Genomic DNA, 8,688 nt, shown 5'->3' on the forward strand with positions numbered 1-8,688 from the left:
TTCCTTTTGTGAGGACCTACATTGCTTAGACTGAGGCAGGGGAACCAGCGCTGCCCAAGAGGCCAGAAACATGGTTGGGAGCACAGCTCTGCCTCTGGTCTGTTGTGTGACCTTGTCCATGTCCCTTCTGTCTATGGACCTCAGCTCTCTGTGTCAGGTGGTGTCTAAAGTCTGGTGTCTAAAAGTCTCTGGCTGGTGTCTAAAGTCTCTCTCTCATTCTAACCCTGGGAGGTCCCATCTCCCCTAGAAGAGAGATGAAGCAAGGTTGGCTATACTCATTTTTCAAGGAGTTCAAGGTTCAAAGAAGTCAAGTACCTATCTCAAAGTCACACAAGATGCAATGAGAGAATCACGACTAGAACTCGGGTACCTGGATTCTTATTTCTGTGCTGCTTCCCCTACAGCCTCATGCCTCATCCACACAAATCCTGTAGTAGTCAGCTTATCACAGCTGTGTAACTGACAGGGGACTGTGGCCCCCAGGATTAAGACAGAAGAGACATTACCACTCACTGATTCTTCCCAGGCCAGCGGTCTGCTCTCCCACCTCTGTGGTCTGCCCCATTTATTTGTTGATGATGGGATGGGCCACAGTGGATCACACCCATCACCTCACCATTGCCACTGCTGCCTTCTGGGTCTTGCCATCCAAAGTGTGCCTGGCTCCATGTGTTTCCATGCAGTCAGCCTGCTCTTGGAGGTCAAGCTGGATTCAGGCAGAGAGAGGGAGCCCCAGAGCAGGCATGTCACTGGCCTGGAGCACCTTCTGAGAGAAGTCCAGGAGACAGGTGTGCCCCAGCTGAGAAGCCGCCTCACAAGGAGCACTGCCCCACTCTTTTCCATCTTACGTTGAGGCCACTGGGAGTGTGCCTTATACCAGAAATACAGTAAGCTTTCCCAGACCTCTTTGGATAGAGGAAGGAGGTTCCAGGTTCTTCTTAAATTTCCATCCCTTCACTCACTCACTTATTCATGTACTCATATTTCACATTTTTTTTAAACATCCACATCTACTATGTGACTGAAACCACTATGACCTAGAGGGAAATATGAGAGCTGCCATCTTATCCTGCCCAGGCCTGACCAGAATTGCAAAACACTCCTGCAGCCTGTGTGGATGAGATGTGTGTGTGTGTCTGTGCATGTGTGTGTGCGTGCACACCCACATGTGCATGCGTGGGTGTATGTATGCTTAAAATATGTGTGTGTGTGTGCGTGTATGTGTGTGTATGTGTGTGTGTTTGGGGGGAGGGGGAAGGGGCATATGGGCACTCTTCCAGGTCATACGCTGGAGACAGTGCTGGAGCAGGAGAGAATCAGGTACCCTGGCCAGCCTGGGAAGAAGCTTTGCTGAGAGTACTGTTAGAGTATCCAGAAGACGCTGGAAGCAGTGGTCAACACTAGGCTGGGTCAATCAAGTATAAAAGGATTAATATCTCCCTCTTGCCTTGCCTTTCTCCCAAGTCAAGGGGGGTTGTTCAACCATCCCATCCACACCCAATGTCCCAGCCTTGTCCTGCCAGTGCCCCAACCGACCCTCAGGACCCCTGAAGCTTTGAACCTTTTCAGTTTCTGGCCACTTGGACCCTGAGCTGTTGACAGGGTTCTATTGGTGTTGTTGCCCCCATTGGACTTGGACCTTCCCCAGCTCTCCTGCCAAGAGAGCCCCTAGTCACCACCCCCATTGGTGGGCCCACAGATTGGCCAAGGGTCCTCCTCCCAGCAATAGTCAGGCCTCTAGCAAAGAGATGGGAGCCATAAGAGTTTCCTGTAGTGGCTGTGAAGGGGGAAGAAGTGGTTCTTAGAGACTTGTGTCCACACAGTGAGTCTGCAGGGCCCTCCTTTGCCCTCAGGGGCAGCTCTTCTCCTTAACCTGAAGGGTTGGCATCACAGCTAGCATTTCAGCCACACATTAGGTGTAGATGTTAAAAAAGTATTTGGGGGGTGGGACACCTGGGTGTCAGTTAAGCATCCGGCCATTGGTTTCAGCTCAGGTCATGATCTTGTCATTCATGGGTTCAAGCCCCAAGTCGGGCTCCATGCTAACATTGTAAAGTCTGCTTGAAATTCTCTCTCTCTCCCTCTCTCTCTGCCCCTCCCCCACATTCTCTCTCTCTCTCAAAATAAATAAATACACTTTTAAAAAATGTTTTGAGAGTTAAGGAAGAATGAATGAATGAATGAATGAAAATGTTAAGAAAATCCTGGAACTTACTTCCTCTGCCCAAAGAGGTATGGAGAACCTATCTTATCAAACTCCTCAGATACAAAACAGTCCTCCTTCCTTCCAAGGCCAAAAGCAGAATTGTAGCCTCTACCATATGACAGAGGTAGAAAACTCTCTTGCCCTGGCCTTCCCTATAGAATCTTCCACGGGCTCAGCCTTGTGCTAGAAGTTTCTGCCTTTAAGAAGTTGTCTCCGATTAGCAGGGAACACCCCTATGCCCATCTGACTTCCACAGTCATTTGGTGCCTTCTATTCAAGGACAAGCAGAGGAGGCCTAGAGGTTTGATGTCTGAGAGGGAGGGGACATCCTAAGCAATCCTCCCCCTTCAGCTCCTACTCAAACATACAGAAGTTCTGGTTTCAGTACATGTCTGTTTCATGGGTAGCTGAGTTGCACTTATGAAGGAAGCTGGGACAGGGAAGTCACAAGGATCAGAAATGAGGAGAGACGCCACAACAACAAGTGGATTTAAGGCCTCTGTGGGGACAAGAGTGGAGGCCTCAGTCCCCATATAGGCCAGGAGTTAAAATTGGGCTTTCTACATCAAGGTAAGAACAGAGAATGGGTGGTCCCATTGGGAAGCCCTTCCCTCCCAGTAACCTAGGAAGCATCACTGAACAGCCTTCGGCAGCAATTCTTGGAGGACCCCAAGTCTGCGGGAGGGCAGAATCCCCATCTTGCCCCCACACTCATGCAAGTCCTGGTCACTGACACCACACAGATGTGGAAACTCCAAACAGAGAAAACGACCCTAAAAACTGAGTTGAGATCAGAGCATCCCTTAGAGCCCAAGGATAAAGCACCTATAGGTAGGGTGACCAAATGCTCTGTCATGGATGGTGACTGTTGACCCATATTGTCCTAGTGCCCTGCCTAGTTTGTTATTGTGTAATGGACTCTTCTTAAGAATTGCTTTAAGGGGCGCCTGGGTAGCTCAGTCGGTTAAGTGTCTGAATTCAGCTCAGGTCATGCCCCTGCAGTTTGTGGGTTCAAGCCCCACATTGTGCTCTGTGCTGACAGCTCAGAGCCTGGAGCCTGCTTTGGATTCTGTGTGTGTCTCTCTCTGCCCCTCTCCTGCTTTCTCTCTCTCTCTCTCTCTCTCTCTCAAAAACAAAATAAAAACATTGTAAAAAAAAAAATGATTGCTTTAAAAGAAGCCAAGATAGGATTGGTGCCCTTTCACTTATACTTCTGGCTTCTGCCACAATTGCATCTCTTGGAGTGGGAGTCACATGTGCAGTGAGTGAGTTCTCACTTCAACTCCAGGATACATCTGGAAGACAATGAGGGCTGACCTGCCTCTCCTTCCCAATCCTTTCCTGACTCAGTGCAGCTATCTCAGAGACACTGCGTGCAGCTCTCCTCTAGACGTTGAAATGCACATAGACACAAGCCACTAAGGAGAGTAATTCCCCCTCTGGAGTGGTGCTAAGATACAGACCCAGTATTTCTGTTCTTGCCAGTTGTGCCGTGCCCTGCAAGGTGCAGGAAACCACAGGCCACCAGGCCCCCCGGGTCAGTGGGGAAAGTCAGGGTGAGAGGTATGATGTGCAGAAGCTAGAAGGCAGTGGTCTTGCTCAAGGGCCCATAGACAGTAATGGGAGCAGCCTTGCTGCGGCAACTTTTCCACATTCTGTGCAGTATAAATCTAGAACTATTTATTTTAGTGTTTGCTATGGCGTTTTCATTTTACAATAAACCTTCAGTAGCAATAAGTTCAACAAAAAAGAAACTGCATGAGTAATGGAAATGTAAATATCTTTTTTCAATAAAGTTAACGATAAAACTGTAACATGCACAAAATGGTTATCAGCATTTACCATCTTCCCAGAGAACCGTGGTGATAGCACTGACTACATAAAAAGCAGGACACAGATCTGCTCCAGAAGCATCAGCATCTACCTCCAAGGTCATCAGTGATTTTAAGAACACTGTCTAAATCCTGGTCAAATGTTACTCTGGTGTGTGTCAGAGCATTCTTGAATGAGACTAATATTTGAATTAGCAGACTAAATAAAGTAGATTGTTCTCCCTAATGTGGGTGAGCCTCATCCAATCAGTTGAAGGCCTGAATAAAATAAAATGCTGCCTTCTCCCCAAGTAAGAGAGAATTCTCCCTGCCTGGAAGCATTTGAAACGGACCGTGAGCTCTTCCTGTTTCTACAGCAGCCTGCCAGCCTGAGACATCAACTGTGAAGATTTTGGACTTGCCAGGCTCCATAACCATGCAAGCCAACTCCTTATCATACAACTCTTAAATAAACATATATAATCTTCTATCGATTGGTTGTGTTTTTCTAGACAACGCTGCCAATACATTTGTCAATTCCAAGTTTTCTTGCACACATGCTAGGAGTGAAGTGATAGCTGTTTACCTGATAACCACCACCAAGGGAAGAATGGTAAACATGATTAAATGATGCCAGTTTTATATTATTGTAATCAGATGTGTTGATGGGAAAAAATCTGTTAATTCCAATAACAACTCACTTTTTTTCATCTAATCCAGACAATCAAAGTAAAGCTTTTAGAAGTTCATTCTGTTCAAGGTGAAACATCTCTCAATATTGTGAATACTACTGGGAATGTGCTTTTTTTAAAGTTCCACATGAAAGACAAAAGTAATTGATTTTGAGGTGATATCATTTGAAATATATAAGTGTTGGTAAGAGCACTGTTCTCACCACATTAAAAAACTATGGAACAGAAATGTACCTAGAATTGGCTGCTGGGCATATAGAAGTCAGACCTGCACTGAGAGAGTCAGAAAGCAGAAATGATGGAGAAGGAGGGATGTGGGAAAGTGATGAGCAATTCAGTTGGACAGAGTCAGACTCCCCCCACAAAGACACTGATGTCAGAGCCAGTTGGAACTTATTCATCCCCCAAATATCACTTGACCAGTTGTTCAGACGAGACACTGTTAAGCACTAGGGACTCACATGTAAACAAGATAGACAAAGTTCCCATCTTTGAGTTCACGTTCTTGTTGTGGTTTTTTTTTTTAAGTTTATTTATATTTGAGAGAGAGAGACAGAGTGTGACTGGGGGAGGGGCAGAGAGAGAGGGAGACACAGAATCTGAAGCAGGTTCCAGGCTCTGAGCTGTCAGCACAGACTCCAACATGGGGCTCAAACCCACGAGCAGTGAGATCATGACCTGAGCCAAAGTTGGATGCTCAGCTGAGTGAGCCACCCAGGCACCTCTGAATTCATGTTATAAAGCAGAACATGAATAAGCAAGTAAATAAGCAAGATACTCATGGGCTGGGATGTGAAATATGTAGGCCATAGCAAGTAAAGGACTCCAATAACTTTGAGGTGACAGGATTTGGGGTAACTTTGAGGTTCTTCAACAAGCACATATTAAGCACATATGAAGAACATATTAGGTTCTTCAACAAGTACATATGAAGATACAAAAAAGACACAGTGCCCTGAATGAGCTCCGGCTCTGGGTCTAAACAGGAGGCAGATGTATACCCACCCCACCAATGCTAACACAAGGAAGAACAAGACAAATGCCAAAATAGACACACCAAGGGGAGAAATGTAGTACTATAGGAGAGGTCAAGGAGAGGCTCTCAACTGAAAGACAGTGTGAAATGGACTGTGAAAGAGAATTAGGATTCTAATTGAGGGGGAAATAGGGGAAGGCACGTTATACAGAAAGAAAATAAAAGCATATGTAAAGGCTCAGGTTGGAGGAGAAAAAGCAGGAGCTAGGACAGTGAGTAGACTGTGCCAGGTGGTTGTAGGGATTGGAGCAAGAGAAAGTGACAAAGCTGTCCACACAGGCTGAAGCCAATTATACAGAATAGGGAAAGAGTGTGAACTCTTGATTTGTGGGAAAAGGAGACTTTATTTCTTTTTTATTTTATTTTATTTTTTAAAATTTACATCCAAATTAGTTAGCATATAGTGCAACAATGATTTCAGAAGTAGACTCCTTAGTGCCTCTTACCCATTTAGCCCCTCCCTCCTCCCACAACCCCTCCAGTAACCCTCTGTTTGTTCTCCATATTTAAGAGTCTCTTATGTTTTGTCCCCCTCCCTGTTTTTATATTATTTTTACTTCCCTTATGTTCATCTGTTTTGTCTCTTAAAGTCCTCATACGAGTGAAGTCATATGATATTTGTCTTTCTCTGACTGACTAATTTCACTTAGCATAATACCCGCCAGTTCCATCTACGTAGTTACAAATGTCAAGATTTCATTCTTTTTGATTGCTGAGTAATACTCCATTGTGTGTGTGTGTGTGTGTGTGTGTGTATACACATTTTCTTTATCCATTCATCCATCGATGGACATTTGGGCTCTTTCCATACTTTGGCTATTGTTGGTAGTGCTACTATAAACATTAGGGTGCATATGTCCCTTTGAAACAGCACACCTGTATCCCTTGGATAAATATCTAGTAGTGCAATTGCTGGGTCAACATGTCTCCAGAGGCAAGGGAAACAAAAGCAAAAATGAACTACTGGGACCTCATCAAAATAAAAAGCTTCTGCACAGTGAAGGAAACAATCAGCAAAACTAAAAGACAATCAACAGAATGGGAGAAGATATTTGCAAACGACATATCAGATAAAGGGTTAGTATCCAAAATCTATAAAGAACTTATCAAACTCAACACCCAAAAAACAAATAATCCAGTGAAGAAATGGGCAAAAGACATGAATAGACACTTCTCCAAAGAAGACATCCAGATGCCCACGTGAAAAAATGCTCAACATCACTCATCATCAGGGAAATACAAATCAAAACCACAATGAGATACCACCTTACACCTGTCAGAATGGCTAACATTAACAACTCAGGCAACAACAGATGTTGGTAAGGATGAGGAGAAAGAGGACTTTATTTCTTTTGAATTAAAGTTAATATACAGTGTTGTCATGGCTTCAAGAGTAGAACCCAGTGATTCATCTCTTACATGTGACACCCAGTGGTCATCCAAATAAGTGCCCTCCTTAATGCCCATCACCCATTTAACCTATCCCCCCACCTACTTCCCCTCCAGCATACCTCAGCTCATTCTCTGTAATCAAGATTCTCTTATGGTTTGCCTCCTTCTGTGTTTTTATCTTATTTTTCCTTCCCTTCCCCTATGTTCATCTGTGAGACTTTATCCTTTTTTAATATTTATTTATTTATTTATTTATTTATTTTGAGAGGAGAGGGAGTGAAAGGAGGCTCCGTATTGTCAGCACAGAGCTGACACAGCTCAATTGCACAAATCGTGAGATTATGACCTGAGCTGAAAGTAAGGGTCAGATACTTAACCAACTGAGCCACCCAGGAGCACCAAGAGCCTTTAAAAGATTTAGGCAGGAGAGCAAAATTATTGGAGGGATATAGAGGCTGGGAGGAGATTACTAAAATATTTCAAGCCAAGTATACTATTAGCCACCTTACATGCAATACACAGGTATTTAGTAAGTGCCTGTGTGCTAGCACCTCTTCCAAGCCCTGAGATTGTTACACTAAACAATAAAAAAATCCCTCCTCATGAAGGTTATAATTTAGTGGAGGGAGAGAAATAGAGAGAGAAAGACAGAAAGAGAGAGAAAGTGAACAAGTAAATATTGAATGTAACACATGGTGACATGTACTGAACATATACTGTGTGTCAGGCACTCTTGTAAACACTGTTATGTAGCAACATCTTATAATTTCATGACAATCGTATGATGTAAGAACTAGTATTATCATCCCCACTGTGTAATGAGAAAGCTGATGAGCAGGGGTTAAACAACACCAGGCAGGATAGACGGAGCTCATCCTCTTCACCTCCATGTTTTACTGCTTTTCCATGTGGTCTGGCAATGGCAGGGGAGCAGGGAAGGGAAGTCCACAAAAGCAGAGACCTTCGTCTCCCCAAACCAGGCATCCCAAGCTCCTGTACCCCACCAGCTCTTGAGCATTCATCCTTCTGCACTGTTGTTGCTTGTTGGCCAGCTGTGCTTCCAGCTAGTCTGTAACTCCTTTGAGAGCCAGGAGCCATTGTACCTCTGTTATGTCTTCTTCCACCTCACACATTTGGGCATGTTGCAGACCCATAGACTTGAGCGTTGCCAAAGACCACCTGTTCAGGAAAAAGTGACTATGTGGGTGGAGTAGAAAAGGAGAAGCATCCTGAGGAGAAGCACTCATCCTGTGCTCTCAGTTTTAAAGGGGAGAACGGTTTTATTTAAATGACATCAGCATTTTCAGTGATGGGTAAGAAATTAAGTCCCCATCCTTCTTGGCCAAGGTACTCACAGTGGAGCAGGGCCCCGGTCCCTCTTCCTCCTCATAGAAAGTCAGATACAGGACTAACAACAGAAACATTGATGGCACTTTACACTTACCTGGCTTACAAGTAAGCTTACAAAGTAGCTCCACACCTCAGTGGGCATTTACAGTTTTGACTGCCCAAATCAATAATTCCTTCTTTGAAGAACTATTTTCCTCCTGC

Source organism: Prionailurus viverrinus, chromosome B1 (genome assembly GCF_022837055.1).
Source record: "Prionailurus viverrinus isolate Anna chromosome B1, UM_Priviv_1.0, whole genome shotgun sequence".
In the NCBI taxonomy this organism is placed as follows: Eukaryota; Metazoa; Chordata; class Mammalia; order Carnivora; family Felidae; genus Prionailurus; species Prionailurus viverrinus.